This window comes from Lissotriton vulgaris, chromosome 7 (genome assembly GCF_964263255.1).
Source record: "Lissotriton vulgaris chromosome 7, aLisVul1.2, whole genome shotgun sequence".
In the NCBI taxonomy this organism is placed as follows: domain Eukaryota; kingdom Metazoa; phylum Chordata; class Amphibia; order Caudata; family Salamandridae; genus Lissotriton; species Lissotriton vulgaris.
In genome coordinates this window covers 1,223,842,175-1,223,859,555 of record NC_141695.1, presented here as the reverse complement: position 1 = coordinate 1,223,859,555, position 17,381 = coordinate 1,223,842,175, and positions in this window count along the sequence as shown.

Sequence of the window (17,381 nt, the reverse complement as noted above, 5' to 3'; positions counted from 1 at the left end):
TAGTATAAAGACACTGAGAACTAGCGCTCTTTAGAGCAGTACTCCTAAGGCGGAAGCCGGGTGCGTATTTGCATTTTAAAATTTGAGTGTCACTTGTTGATTGTGTTTTTAGAAATAACCTACCTCATATTGGCAGCTTCTAGGACTAGAACCCTCTCTTTGGCTACACGCACAGCGGATCTTAGCACTGAGAGCGGACTCGGGCCAAAACAAACTTTCTCGGACGCCATTGCCGGTGTGCACCGAGGCCACGTCCCTTCGAGGCCACCCCCTCCCTCTACTAGTATAAAGACGCTAAAAAATATCGCTCTTCAGAACGGTACTCCTGAGGCGGAAGCCGAGAGCGTATTTGCATTTTAAAATTTGAGTGTCAGTTTTTGATTGTGTATTTAGAAATAACATACCTCATATTGGCAGCTTCTAGGACTAGAACCCTCACTTTGGCTACAAGCCCAGCGGATCTTAGCGCTGAGAGCGGACTCGGGCCAAAACAAACTTTCTCAGACGCCATTGCCGGCGTGCACCGAGGCCACGCCCCTTCGAGGCCACGCGCCCCTCTACTAGTATAAAGACGCTGAGAACTAGCGCTCTTTAGAACGGTACTCCTGAGGCGGAAGCCGGGAGCTTATTTGCATTTTAAAATTTGAGTGTCACTTGTTGAATGTGTTTTTAGAAATAACATACCTCATATTGGCAGATTCTAGGACGAGAACCCTCACTTTGGGTACACAAGCACAGCGGATCTTAGCGCTGAGAGCGGACTCGGGCCAAAATAAACTTTCTCGGACGCCATTGCCGGCGTGCACCGAGGACACGCCCCTTCGAGGCCACGCCCCTCCTCTACTAGTATAAAGACGCTGAGAACTAGCGCTCTTTAGAACGGTACTCCTGAGGCGGAAGCCGGGAGCGTATTTGCATTTTAAAATTTGAGTGTCACTTGTTGATTGTGTTTTTAGAAATAACATACCTCATATTGGCAGCTTCTAGGACTAGAACCCTTACTTTATTGCTACACGCACAGCGGATCATAGCGCTGAGAGCGGACTCGGGCCAAAAAAACTTTCTCGGACGCCATTACTGGCGTGCACCGAGGCCACGCCCCTTCGAGGCTACACCCCCTCCTCTCTCCCCACTAATAAATATGTGCCTCTGGCGGAAGCGCAGCGGACGAGCGCAGCGGGTGCGCCTAAGGCAAGCCCGTCTGTGCCCGTCCGCGCCAGGACGAGCCTAGGGCCAGGCACCCTGGACCTTTCCACTCAAGTAAGGCTGTCATACTCCAGGGACTCTCTGCTCCAACTGAGCCAGCCCCTACAGTCTTCCTGCACCATTTCCTTTAAAGGTGAGAGCCGGTGTACCCACTGTCCACATTGCCTATTTAAACTCACTCCAGCTCTGAAGAACCAATTACCCCTGACAATCATTAAAATGGCTCTGTTAAATTGTAGATCTTTACCCAAACATGCCCAGGAAATACATATGCTACTAGAAGAGGAGAAACTCGAGATTCTGTTTCTCACAGAAACATGGCTCAGCCCAGACTCGGACTATGACATTGTTCAGGCGCTACCTCAGGGCTACCTCCTGCAACATCTAGATCGAGCGAAGGGAAAGGGAGGAGGGATTGCGATTATCTTTAAGGAACAATTTACATGTCGATTCCCACGACAGTCCCCTATCAAACTGTGAAAATGTACATTTTAACATTCAACTTTCTCCATGTAACTCCCTCTCAGGAGTCCTCATCTACCACTCCCCAGGGCTTTTGGGCCAATTTTGTAGCTCCCTCCTGGAATTTTCAACTGCCTTGTCTAGCACTTCCTCTAACATGATAATCCTAGGGGACCTTAATATTCATATTTGACAACAGCGATGACAATACTGCATCAGAATTACTCACAGATTTAGCGACTCTTCAGCTACATCTCGAGAGCGATCAACCTGTGCATATGTTCGGACATTTACTCGACCCCATCATATGCAACATTGATGATCTTAAAACTAACGCCCCGATCCCTCTGCCATGGTCGGATCACCTACTCATCCCTTTTAGGTGGGAAGTACCTAACATCTCTCTCCCCAACAAACCCCCTGACAAACCTACGCGTCCCTGGGCCAAACTAGACACTGATAAATGGAAGCAGGCCTTGGAACTCCTTAAACCAACCCATGAAACAGACCCTATCACAGCAGATATGGAGTTTTCCTCTTGGATTGAAAACTCCCTTAACACGATCCTCCCCAAAAAAACGCACCTTACCTCCCGTAAAAAAACCTCTGCCCCATGGTTTACCCAGGAGACTCGCCATCTAAAGAAACTCTGTAAGAAAGCCGAAAGAGTGTGGCGGAAAGACTTTGACCCTAATCGCAAAAAGGCTACAGATTGTCTATTCTCACGTATAAAAAAGCCCTGAAAAATACCCAGACCGCCTTTTTTCACGAGAAAATTAGCGCGGCATCCTGCTCGTCGAGGGAGACTTTCCAAATTGTCAAACAACTCCTAAAAACACCAGAACCAACAGACTCGATTGACCCCTCAGACAACCACTGTGATAAACTGGCTACGTTTTTTGATCAAAAGATCCAAAATATTTTACAGCTACTTCCGCCCCTCCCCCCTATGGACCACTCACTGTTACCTGTAATGCAGGTCGAGAACCTTAACACTGGACTTGACTCATTCACCCTCATAAGTCCTGACACTCTGTCTCCTATTCTCCAGTCACTCAAAAGTGGCTCACCATTGGACCCCGCCCCAGTTAAAATCTTAAAGTTGGTAGCACCAACCATTCTCGAACCATTGGTAAATGTGATCAATGCCGCTCTGACCAAAGGAATGGTACCCCCTAGCTGGAAGAAGGCGAAGGTTAGGGCCCTACTTAAAAAACCTAATTTAGACCCCCTCAACATCTCCAACTTTAGACCGATCTTCCTCCTCCCGTGAACCAGCAAGATAACAGAAAAATTCATCAACTCCCAGCTGTCTAACTATCTCGAAACTAATGAATTACTCAAATCCTCACAGACAGGCTTTTGCCCGGGTCAGGGCACTGAAACCGCGATGTTGACGGTGGTCGAGGAGGCCAGGAAGATCATGGATACAGGAGGATCAGAGGCAGTGATCCTCCTGGACCTGAGCGCGGCCTTCGACACGGTCAACCACCAGATCATGGCCCAGCGACTCAGCGATCTTGGGATCACAGGCATCGCCCTGTCTTGGCTGAAATCGTTTCTTCAGGACCGCTCATTCCAGGTGATAGAGGGCAATTATATATCTAAAGAGACCCCTATACGTTGTGGAGTGCCACAAGGCTCTTCTTTGAGCCCCACGCTCTTCAACGTATATATGTCCCCCTGGAAAAGATAGTCACCCCACATGGGATAAAACTCCTGACGTACGCAGATGACACGCAGCTGGTGGTTTCTCTCACCCAGCAGGAAAATCCCACTATAATCCTCTACTCCTGCCTGAAAGACTTAGTCAGCTGGATGGACAGATCTCACTTGAAGCTCAATAGCGACAAGACGGAGATTATGGTGATGGGGAATCAGGCCCACTTGCACCCAGACTCTCTTTGGCCCCCCTGCATGGGTAAACCGCCAACTCCCAAACCCGAGATTAAAAGCCTTGGTTTATGGCTAGACAAAAATCTCACCATGCAAACCCAAGCAAGGAAAACGTCTGGAGTTTGTTTTGGTCTCTTGCGCTCTACCCCGAAAATCCTACCACTGCTCCCTTTCCAATCAAGGAAACTTTTGTTCCAGGGTCTCATTTTGTCAAGGTTGGATTACGGTAATGCATTGTACCTGGGCGCACCGTGGAAAGTTACAACTAAATTACAGGTAGTTCAAAACGCCGCCGCCAGGATTCTGACCAACACCAAGACTCGCTGTTTGGCCAAACCAGCCATTCGAGCGCTGCATTGGCTACCCGTCATGGAAAGAGTACAGTTTAGGGCGCTTTGCCTTACGCACAAAATTCTTAACGGAAAAGCCCCCCATACTTAAAGATCTAGTCCCTCCCAATACCACCTCCTGACCCCTACCATCATCTAATGCCCACCTTACTCGACTACCCAAGATCAATAGAGCACGCTCAGGAGGTCGACGTTTTTCGTACAACGCGTCCAAATTGTGGAATTCCCTCCCCTCTGACCTCCGCGCACAACCCAACCTTCTGACATTTCCAAAATCTCTGAAGACATGGCTGTTCCCGTGAGCTTCCCTCCCTCTTCATTCCATCTGTACTTGTTCAGCGCTGGGACGCTCACGGGCAGCTATGCGCTTTAGAAATCCGGTAACATTTAACATTTAACAATTAACATTCATGACATGGACAGTGACATCACTGATGACATCGTCCAGTGAATGTGGCTTGGTTTGAAATTTAAATAAGTATTATGTATATAAGAATTTACATTGAAGAATGAGTGGAAGTATAAGTGTTTGGATGAAGGATTTACTAGTAGTGTGATTGACTGTCTAACTGACTAATTTAAAGTGTCTCACTAAATATATGGGATAGTGATTAAACTGTGTTAATATCTGTATCATTCTGTCTCTTGTTGTGTACACTACTGCATACGTTGGTTACTACATATGTGAAACTCTATATTAGTTTTGAATTAGTTAAGGGAGTAATTGTATGGGGGAGTGAATGTATGTGGGTGGAAGGTGTGTCATTGTCCAAAGATTTGTAAATAGTTGCTTTAGTAGGTAGATGAGGTTATGACTGCATGTGGAAGCAGTAGTTTGGGTGAGTGAATATCTTTACGGGTGAGATGATGAGTAAATATATTTCACAATGATACATGTCCAACAAAGTAGAAATATAAAAGGCAGTGTATGTGACAGTTCTTGAAGTTAAATAGGTATATATAATACTCAGTGATTGTATAAGTGGCTACATAGAAAACTGTATACTTGTAATAGTAATTTTATAACATACTAAGTATGACTTTCTATGTATATGAATAAATAAAGTAGTGTTTGTATAAGTATGTAACTAAGTGAATGTTTGTACAGGTGAGAAGGATGGCTGCATAAGTGAATAGGATGTGTGCTGCTGTGTAATGTCAATATAGGTTTATAAGTATATTTAATAGTGTTATCTTTGTCAGTATGTATGAGTGAATCTATAGGTAAGTGCTTAGATGTCTGTGAAGATACACAAATCAGTGAGTGGATTTTTAGAAAGTTTTATTGGTGTGTTTGTTGTAAAGATGGTACTGTATATTTTATAGTGAGTGATGAAAGGTGATACTAGTGTATGATGAGGTGTATCAGATAACATGAGGTAAGCACAGAGTTATGTCTCCAAAAATGCTCAAAGAAGAATGATTGAAATGATTGTGGTCCTTCAATAGGTACAATGGGAAATATTATGAACCAATCAAATCTTTTTTTACAGGTCACATGATGTCCTATGACAGGGAGATTCCAAAACTACATAGGTATAAACTGGGTGTTTTGAAGACTGTATTAATACTTTGTAGCTTCTTGTAGATTTGCTTGCATAGTATATAAAGAAATTAACTTGTACTAGGGTTAATGGCTAGGCCAATCCTTAACTATATGAGTAATAAGGACAGTAATTTCAGTACTGCAAAGAGATCAAGGTCAATTTAGAAGTACTTAGGTTTTGGAAAAGTGAAAGGACATGATTATGTAGTGGTGAAGGTAAAGATGGGGCCTCATGTGACATGTGCAAACACACTCTGTGACGTGTTTTAAGTTAAGGAATTTAGGGGCATATTATCAAGAAACAGCGTTAACATTATCGCCGCTTTAGTGGCAAAAAACTGCAGCTAAAGCAGCGTTAGTGGGCTTGATAATACGCCCTTGTGAATTCCCATAGAAGCCCATGTTCTGGTGTGAACATGGGCTTCTACGGGAATTCTCTACGGCATATTATCAAGGCCATTATCTCCGCTTTAGTGGTCATTTTCTGCCACTAAAGCGGCGATAATGTTAACGTTGTGCTTGATAATATGCCCCTAAGTCTCTTTTAATCCTGAACCTCCCTGGACCATAGCAGCCCATCATGTCTCTCTATTAAACACCATACAGCTGCGTTGCAGACAGGTGCTCTGAAGCCATGTCCCATTTTATACCTCTTTACAATGCATCTGTCTGGCACTTTCTGCACCTATCTGGTGGGTTAGTTGGCCCCAGGGACACGCACTATTGATGTTAACCTTATCCTGTTCTTAAAACGCCAACAGAGCATCTTTCCACACATATCTACTCTGTCCATCTCCCCTTTCTTCACCTGTGTGCAAACACAGGCCACTGTGCATTTTAATACTTAGTTACACTTACCTTCACAAAAACAGAAATAAAAAACGCTACACATTTTTTTCAGTTGTTTTTTATAATTTAAATTTCTGAAAATGTCATATTTTAGAATTAGGATCTGTGAGAGAGAAGAAAAAATACAGTTATAATATGTAATATTTTTTTTACAACATAGCATAATTTTAATATTTTACAAATTATTTTCTTTAACTTTTTTGCTGTTCTCAGAATATATTGAATTTTACTAGAACCAGTGATTTCAATCATACTCTTCACGTAACAGTTGGCAACAAAAAAATTAATAAGATGTTTCTAAAACTTTGGCGCTTGAAAATATTAGATAGGAATTTGGTAATTCGCTAGGCAAACGTTGTTTAAAAATCAATTGAGCATCATTACAATATGTCCATCCTCTGTCACATTTTAAATAGGCAGTGTAATGCCCAGATGTTGTGGGAAGACCATCAAGGAAAATTATTGCTACTGCTACAAAAGTCCTTCCTGATATTGATAGATGACTTGCTACAAAATGTTTTATTAAAGTGTCCAATTTTCTTCCATCGGTTCCACAACGTTGCATCATTAAAATTGACACATTGTCCATATCTTTCTATAAATAATGTTGATAACATTTCTGATTTGCATTGGCTACACTCCATGTTTTGATTTGCGGCATTAAGTAGTTTGCTGAAAGACACCGATTACCATCTAGTAATCTCAAATATATAAATCTTTCAGTGTCTATATTAGTGCTACATGTAAACATACAATTTTCACATTGATGTTCCCATTTATAACAAAGGCCAAAAAGATTTTCAATTTCTTACCCTTCATTTTCCTATACAGTAAGCATATACATTAGAAATTCCTGAGCATCTTGTTGGATATTCTGCGTAAATTGTGTGGAACCAGAACATACATCCAAAAGATTATGAATATCACAAACGCTTTATATTTTACATTTATCAGTTCTCAATTTTTCATAAATACAATGTAACAAGGAATAAAATCTTTTTTCCCGATTCTACATAACTTGCTGTTGCAAACTTTCAAGAAAAAAACAGCATTGACCACTACATTAGCATAGAAGTTGACACCTGCACTATTTTAAAACTGATAACCAACAATCTCTTCAACAGTGTCCTTTTTCTTTTTGCTTGCAATCACAACATTATCTTGTTTTTTTCTTCTCTATACCTTCACCACAGATTTTCTCATACCTTCTTTTTCGACCTAGCACACGCTTTTCAAATACAGAATATTGACCTATATTTGGAGCATACACTATTCTTAACCTATTATACTCTTTTACACAGTTTGCATCTGCAGTAACCTTTGTGTCATGAAAATCAATCAAAAACACACCAGATAAAGTTCTGACTCGGGACAAAGAAACATATGCCATACCCTCTTTAAACATGGTTCTTCCAATGTTCACCAAAGCACTGCCTAACCTTAAAACTTGAGATTTATGAATAGTCACTGCAAATGCCAGAGAAAGTGGAAACTTTTTTCTATGGACATATAAATCTTTAACAAGCAAAAAACGAACGGAACAACAACCAATTTGTTTCACTTCTTCAATCTGATCAAATTTAATTTAAAAAAACTTCAATTCCCTCTTTATTCTGATAATTAACAAAATCCACAACTTTTGCCCATTGCTCCATTAACTAAACCTTTTTCTACATCCAAATTTCTCCTTAAAATTCCCCAACAGTTTATACAGGCATATAGATTCTTTTCTAAACCAGCATTTTTCGATATTGATTTTTCTAAAGAATCCAATTTTGTTTTCAAATCTTCTGTCAAAATAATAGTGATTCCTTCATGCTGTATTTTATCAATGGCTTCCATTTTTATTATTTCTTCATTTTCCAGCTTCAAAAGTTGTTCATTGAATATAGAACACGTGCGCAGTGTTGGCATTAAGCAGATTATATATTTGTTTTCTGCAATTTTCATATGTACTTTTTCAGGAATTATATTTTCATTTGCAAACACATTGGAAAGTAATCTACTCTGAAAGGTTTGATAGCCATGTTCTGTTAGTACTCCAATTCTTATATCTTGAGTAATAGTTCCATAATCAACATAATTTGCCTGTCGCATATTTGTAATGAGTTCTTTGTATTAAAAATATGACCAAATGTTAACATTTCCAATCCTACCCAAAGTTTTTCTGGTGTCTTCATGTGCAAGTGCTTTAAATACTAGTTGTTCTTTTATGGGAGTATACAGTAGATCTCCAAAAAAATGATTACATGTTTTCCTCCAAATAAGACATCGTACTCTGTTTTAAGAATTTGCTGCATTCTTAAATGCACAAAAGCAAGCATTAAGTTTGAGACCATGCTTACCTCATCATTAATCAAAAGTCTCATTTTCTTTAGCACTCTTGAAACTTCACAACAAGCTTCTCCCGATAGCTTGTGATATTCCAATTTGTTTTCATGATCCACAGGTAGCATAAGTAAACAATGTAATATAATTCCTTTTATGTTGTGTGCTGCCAACCCATGTTGAGCAGTTACAACACAAGACAAATGTGACTCAGTTGTTTTCTGTAGATAACTGGTGATTACTTTAATTAAGAAACTTTTTCCTGTTCCAGCATGTCCACTCACATACATTCGGGTAGGCTGAAATGATGTGCAAGTGCATTCTTTCTTTTCATGAAGAAATCCATGGTCAATCTGTTGTTTCACTTGCTGATATATTTCTTTCTGTTCAACATTTAGTTGTTCTTCCAAGTTTGCTAAGTCCATTATATCTTTTCGAGCTCGATGCATTGCTGTTTCCACCTCATTCATGGCGATTGCTGCTTCATTTTTAAAAAATGTTTGTCCTAGTGGATCTTGACTCAGTGGAGCAGAACATTGACTATCTTAAGAACTGTCCCTAGCAATCTCAGCTACAATAGTAGCTTCTTGATCAATTTCACCGTTCAACATTTTCATATAATTTGCAAAAACAGTGCATTCTATGGTGTCTTTACAAGCATTGAAGGAATCTACATAGCTCTGAAAATCTCCAAGTAATTCCAATTCTGAACGCTACGGTTTGAACAGTTGCAAAAGGGCTATATAGTAAAATTCCCTTTTATAAGCAGTGTTGCAACTCAGTTTCCTGTGATTAAACAAATGTCCTTTTGTTTGTTTCACCAAAGATCCTTCTGTACCAATCACTCCATATTTTCTATCATTTATGTTTTCTGTAGTATTCTGTTTAAAAGTGTAGTTTTGCAGCACTTCATAGAGACACATGTTCTCAAGATGATGATTTCTGTTTGCATACTATGTGTCCAACATATTTGTTTTCAAGTACTCGATTTCACGTTGCAGCAAGACCTAGACTCACCCGAGTGATTCTTCTAGATTTGGAGAATAAACATGCAGATGATAACCGATCTGAGCATTCATATGCTCCGATTTCTCGATGGGATAACATCTTCAAACTGAAACTGTATAATTTCTTACTTAGACTCTTCTTGTGAGAAATCTCTTCCCACATTTCTTTCTATTACGATTTTTCTGATTTTATAATTTAGGATGTTACATGTCGAGAAACAGCAATGGAATTGTATGCAACATACTGAATATCCATGTTAGCATTCCACATTGACAGAATAACCGGATTGTAATCATTTATGTATTTTGATTCTTCACTTCTTCTCAAATTGTAGGTATTTTTTGGTGACTTTCTTATAATGGTATGTCGCATAGATGACATAAAACTCTTCACTTTTCCTTTGGATATTACAGACTTGTACTTTCGTCAACAGTATTTCCCACATGGATGGCTTTAAAATGTTAAGACCTGTTGTCTTAAATTGTTTTCTTCGATGCTTTTGGGTATAGGACATGTGGCATATTCTTCAATAAAAGACAAAACAATATCATCCAAATCTGTTCCGAATTTAGGGGCATCCTTGAACCATAACAGCATATGTATATGAGGATCACCTCTTGCTTGATACTCCTTTCTCCAAAAGAAATTCACAACTTCTCCAAGAGGAGGATTTTTTTTATTGCAGATAAAAGTCATAATAGCTTCAAATCTATGATTGAAATAGCTCCATACATTAACAGGATCCAAAGAGCACAATTCTCCTGGTGTCTTGAATTCAATATTTTTCATATTAGAATTTGCCTCTTGAAGAAATTGAAGTAAGTCATCCCAAGCGTATTCAGCAAAGCTTAGGGTAAAGAACCATGTAGGAGTTCCGAAGTTCCTTAGAATCCATGACGACGGTACCAATACTCATTCATGCCAGGCTGACATGCATCAGATTAATCAGCTGAGATTCTAAATGAACATCTTTCTGGTGCACTTTATCCATAAATTCCTTTGCAGAAACATTTTGCAGATGTACTCCTGTTTTCAATATATGATAGACTGCATATGAAAGTCCAGACAATTCACTCTCATACAACAAAAAATCAACCGAGGGGATTATGGACATAGTGATGGAAGTGACTTTGTGAGTGTGAGAGATGATGGCAGCAACTCCGCCCCCTACTTTTCCCTGCGGCTGTTTTCCTGAAGGATGTAGTAGTTGTTGGAGATAGCGGCAAATATATCCGGAGTAGATTCAGGTGTAAGCCAAGTTTCAGATAAGAGCAAGATATCTGGCTTAATAGAATCTAGAAGATAGAAAATCTTGAGCTGGTGTTTGACCAACAAGCGAGTATTTAGGTACCATATGGATAAATGGCCATGATTGAAACTGTGACAGTGGGGGGGAGTAACAGACTGTAAGACCCTGGGGCTCAGAGGGGGAGTGAGTGGAGGGGGGCCATGGGAGAGAGGGGAGAAGAGTATCTAGGATGAAGTATTCCAATTATTCTCGAGGGTGCAGAGGATGTTTTTGGAGATGGACCCGTTCCCTTTAAGGGATATTAGCTCCTTTGCTGTATATGCTTGGGTTAAACGTGCAGGGTGCGTCGCCCCTGGCACCGTCGGGCGAGGACGGGCGCAGACAGGCTTGCCTTTGGCCAATGCCCCCAGCATCCGGCTTTAAAGGGAGGAAGGTTCTAGCGCTAGAACGATCACCTCCTCCTACCGGAAGTAGGAGAATCTGCTGGCAATGGGTGAACCAATAGGCTCCCTCCACAACAATCGAGCAGTGCTCGTGGTGGACCGGAGAGTCTAGAGGCACTGGGGCTGAGCAAAGTAAGTAAAAATCACAACCAACTTGTTAGCCGCTCAAACTAACAAGAAAAATGCTAAAACATACAATTTTAAAATCTGCCAGGCAGGCGAGTCTCAGTACGTCCAACATGCGTCGCCCCCAGCATCCGGTTTTAAAGGGAGGAAGGTTCAAGTGCTAGAACGCTCACCTCCTCCTACTCATTGTTTTTTATCAGATACAAAGTTGCCTTTTGCACTTTCCTAACATCCACTAATTCTTGCCAGATTTTCTTACTCTTAGTAGGCACGCCATTAACTAGAATAACTAGTGGTTCATTTTCTACATACTCTACACCAATAGTTTCAACCATTTTCTTTAAATCTAGAGGTAAACATATATCTCTTCTTTTTAATCCTCTCTGTAAATCTGTAGTATGCAATTTACCTGTTTTAGGCTCCATGCATACAATAGCCTGAAATGGGTGCACACATTGAATGAGAATAGACTCATAGGTGTTTAAATCTATCAGTTCTTGAGGAATAGCTACCAACTCTAGATTATTATGGACAGCTCTAGCGGGCATTTTATTCTCATCTAATTTATTTTAACAATATTTACAAATACGCTGATCAGAACCCACATCAAAACAATTCTCTACCAACACATAAGTTGCACATTCCTTCCACTTATCATTATTTTCTCTTTCACTTTTTAAATACAGATCAACAGTCCTAGTCTGATTTTTATAGTGAGTTCGCCGACAACAAATACATGAATAATTTGGCCTTTCACCTGAAATCACCTTAAACTTTGTCATTTGTTCCTCAACATTTTTTGTAGTAGTATGTTGCACATTCTCTTCAACATTTTCTTCTATTAATGTCTCAGTTTCTGCACTCTCTTGTTCAGGACCAAAGTAACAAAACTCAATTTCATCACAAACCTTCTTCACATCTGATACTGACCCACGCAAAAGAGCCCTATTCAACTCATTTAGTTTTGATGCTGACCTTTTTGCATAATACAATATGGCTGAGATACCCGCCACCCCCTCTCAACACAATCCCCAAGGATCGGAAACCGGAAACCGTTCTGAACTTTTTGGAAGGCGGGAGGGAGTGACCCTCCCGGCCGTATTTATTAAAATATGAAACAAAATCAAAACATTAAAATAACAGTTTCATATTATGTACAATTTCATTTCCACATTACGATGTTTAGCTAACCTTAACAGATCTCTAATACAAAGGTTCTCCTAGCCGAACTAACATCCTACAAAACATTTGACTTGAAATTGTACATCCTAACGTTAAGGGCCAACGGCAAGGTCGTAACCGGTGTCAGATCCCTAAACCAGAAATACAACCCTCACTTGTGAGGGGACCAACCGCACAGAGGCGTACCACATGTGCACATACCAATTTCCCTTGACTTGACGGGGGCCCCAATTAACTCGATGCCATTTAACGGTCGTGCGAGGACTCGTGTGAGGTGTCTAGAAGGTAGCGTAAACCCCCTCCCAAACCCCACACAACTTACCACATCTGCCGTCGCAGATGTCCTGGCCCCGGGAAATTCCCCAGGAGGGCCCGTAGCCCCTCCTATCCAGGAAGGGGCCTTGACCACCTTTCCTTTCCTTCCGGCGGCCTATCCTTAGACGGGACCGCCTCCCCGTTGAGGGGCCAATGGCCACCTCCCCCGAGCGCTCCCATCCGTAATGGGTGACGCCCCCCCATAGGGATCTTCCAATTACTGCTCACCGATCATGACCTTACCGCCCGACAATAAATACGACAAATCTACCTAAATTACTAAACTACAAAACAATTATAACTTATTACAAGCAGATTACTGATCCACACTAGTGTAAATACTTTATTTGAAAACATACCGAAAGTGACCATCTTTATTGCATATTCCAAATCATCACGACAATCATCACAACCTGAAAGAAATAGAGTTACCACATCAAAACTTTATTCAAAACAACTAGCTGTCCTCAGGGGCTGGTGGGTGGGTCAAAATTGGCTCTTCGTTCCGTCTCGAGCTCACGTGCAGCGGGGAGGTGCAGCTTCAGAGCACAGGAACAAGAGGAAGCTTTCTTGGCTTGTTGCTCCTTTTATCCGTCTTCAGGGCGGGCGTAAACCCGCCCCTGCCTGCCTCCGGGGGCGTGGCCGGTCGCGTCCGTGTTTAGGACAACCCACTCCAGGGCGGGAAAAAGGCGCGCCCCGGCTACGCCGCTTCGGGCATACCAGCCGAGACTCGCCTCCCGCCCAAGATGGCTTCCCGGGGGGATCGTGGTACTCCACCATACGTTCGGGGGGACCGAATGGTCGCCCCTTTCCATATGGCTGAGATACCCACCACCCCCTCTCAACACAATCCCCAAGGATGGGAAACCGGAAACCGTTCTGAACTTTTTGGAAGGCGGGAGGGAGTGACCCTCCCGGCCGTATTTATTAAAATATGAAACAAAATCAAAACATTAAAATAACAGTTTCATATTATGTACAATTTCATTTCCACATTACGATGTTTGGCTAACCTTAACAGATCTCTAATACAAAGGTTCTCCTAGCCGAACTAACATCCTACAAAACATTTGACTTGAAATTGTACATCCTAACGTTAAGGGCCAACGGCAAGGTCGTAACCGGTGTCAGATCCCTAAACCAGAAATAAAACCCTCACTTGTGAGGGGACCAACCGCACAGAGGCGTACCGCATGTGCACATACCAATTTCCCTTGACTTGACGGGGGCCCCAATTAACTCGACGCCATTTAACGGTCGTGCGAGGACTCGTGTGAGGTGTCTAGAAGGTAGCGTAAACCCCCTCCCAAACCCCACACAACTTACCACATCTGCCGTCGCAGATGTCCTGGCCCCGGGAAATTCCCCAGGAGGGCCCGTAGCCCCTCCTATCCAGGAAGGGGCCTTGACCACCTTTCCTTTCCTTCCGGCGGCCTATCCTTAGACGGGAGCGCCTCCCCGTTGAGGGGCCAATGGCCACCTCCCCCGAGCGCTCCCATCCGTAATGGGTGACGCCCCCCCATAGGGATCTTCCAATTACTGCTCACCGATCATGACCTTACCGCCACGGGCCGGATAGTTGACCGGCTATCCGGACCCCCCACAACACTCCTACCTAAAGGTCATGTTATAAACTCTTTAACCAAGCTATGAGGTCTCCTATGAGTAACTCATTCCCCACCCGGGACAAATGAACACCGTCCCCCAAATACATACTGTCCCCTTTAATACAACTATGCGAGACAGAATGCAGTGTACCTGAACGAAACAATCTACTCACTTTATTATTTATTTTTCTTACTGAATGATTCAGAGCAGAAACCGAAATAGCCCCCCGCCACACTTTTCGTGGGATCATATGGGACCATGCAATTGTGCACCCTGGAACTCTTCTGGCCAACCAACTTACTGTGGAAAGCATCGCCTCAAGAAGAAGTCGTCTACCAGTGGCCACCAAATCGTTGCCCCCAAGATGGACTATGATTATAGACGGCGGTGACCTTGTCCGCCCTAACAAACCCTCAAAAAATGATTGAAACTGGTCAATACAGAGCCCCCCCTTTCCGTAGAAGGACACACTGTACCCGTATTCCCCAGCCACGTGAATCATGTCACCTGCTTTGAATACGTCCGCGGCACTCCTCACGTATGAGTGGCCCACGACCCACACCTCCTTTTTCACAGCCGGTGATGTCTGACCGCTGTTCCCCAGGTGTCGGGTCGACTGTATAGTCCGCCCCACCTCGTAGGCTTGCGCAACTGAAAACCAAACAAAAACAAGAAGCGTGAGTACATCATTACAGCTTCACAACATGTGCAACCGCACATACCTCTTATAACAGTTCGAGGACCAACGCCCCACACGTTTTACTTGTTCTACACTCAGACCCCTGGCTGTAGCCTCTGTAGCAGCCCCTATCCGAAAGGAATGGGTCCCAAACTCGCCGGGGTTCAAGCCCGCGGCCGAAATCGACATCGCAAGCACCCGCTGGAACTGAAACCTCGTCAGTGGGGTGGCGTCAGCGTGTCTCAACAAGGTCCCCCCCCATGATGCCACCCTTTGCGCTAAATATCCCTCTACGCAAACCACAGGGCACATGGAAGACCCGGGGATCCTTCGTATGATTATGCAGTCCCCAATCGCACCCTGATCGGTTTTGGACCTGACAAACGAGACAGTAATCGTCTCCCCCTTGACCTGGATGTGCTCTCGGCACAGTCCCCCCATCGTATCCTGTTTGTTCCTCGCCACTAGTTCGCTTACCCGCATAGCCCCATGGAATGCTAGCGCAAAAGCGGCTCGGAATAACACTGTTTCATACTGGGATGAACACGTTGCAGGGAGTACGGATAATAACAGGGCCAACCTATCCAGACCTATCGGGTGCCACTCATCTACTCTGCGACCCTCAAGGCGTTGCCACCCACGTAGCGCTTTTTGCACAACGAAAGACGCTGTCGGGTCCTGGATCCCATGAGCCCTTGCCATAAAGGAAATGGCGGCCCGATGCCTCTGGGCCGTAGCTACTGATTTGCCTGCCTGATGTAAAGACAGCAGTAATTTTACTACAAACTCTTCCTGGCCCCAAAGCTCCCCCCTAGCAGTCCCCAAAAAGGCCCAATAGGAACGGAACGCCCCTTCATATGCCTTCCTCGTCCTGGGTGCTAAACTCTCTCCCACGAGGTTTTGTAGTTCGGGGCACCGAGAGACCAGAGAGCTTCGGGAAAGGGTGCCGCCACCGGGTCCGCTGTGGGCAGAAAACCCCAGAAGGCCTGCATACGAAAACGAGAAAGCGCATCAGCCGCTTGATTCATTACCCCCGGCACATGTCTTGCCCTGAATAGCACGTTCAATTGCATACACAATAACACAATTTCTTTGAGCAATCTCAGAATCCATTTGCATCGTGCTGCTTGGCTATTGATACACTCAACCACGGTCATGTTATCAGACCAAAACACCACTGAGTGATCTCTGAATCCCTCAGGCCAAGTTTTCAGGGCCACCAGAATGGGAAAAAGTTCAAGAAAGGCAATGTTACTTGTCAGCCCACACTCATGCCACCATAACGGCCATTTTTGTGCCGACCATTGTGTGCCGAATATGGCACCAAAACCAATGCTCCCAGCCGAATCTGTCCACAGCCCCAGCTCTTCGGAGGACACCGCCGGTTTCTTCCAGACAATTCGACCATTGAACTCCGCCAGAAATGCCAACCAAATGCGCATGTCCTGGCAAACCTCTGCCGATAGTCTCGTGCGATGATGACCCTCCTTCAGGCCGACCATGGCCTGAGCGATCGAGCGGGAAAAGGGGCGGGCCATCGGCATTACTCTCAGGGCAAAATTCAGCTGGCCCACCAATTGTTGTAATTGATGCAGTCTGACTTTAGACTCACTAATACACGCTTTCAGGGAAGCCCTGAATCTTAACACCTTTTTCCTTGGTAATCGAAAACAACCTTCCCCTGAGTCGAGCTCGATCCCCAGGAACTCGAGGCAGGTCGAGGGGCCCACAGTCTTACCTGGTGCCAATGGCACACCAAAATGCTTCATTAAGACACAAAATTCATTCAAAGCCTGTCCACATTCCGGATCCCCGGCCGCCCCCAGAAACAAAAAGTCATCGAGATAATGCATGACATGTTGAAAACCCGTCCTCTTTGTGAAGACCCATTGCAGAAAACAACTGAACTTTTCAATATAGGCACAAGATATAGAGCATCCCATCGGCATACATCTATCCATGTAATAGTGACCCTGAAACATGAAACCAAGGAGACGCTGATCGTCTGGGTGTACCGGGAGCAACCGGAACGCTGACTCAATATCTGACTTCGCCATCAGCGCCCCGGGCCCTAGGCGATTCAACATGGCGACGGCCTCATCGAAAGATGCGTACCGCACCGAACACACTTCCG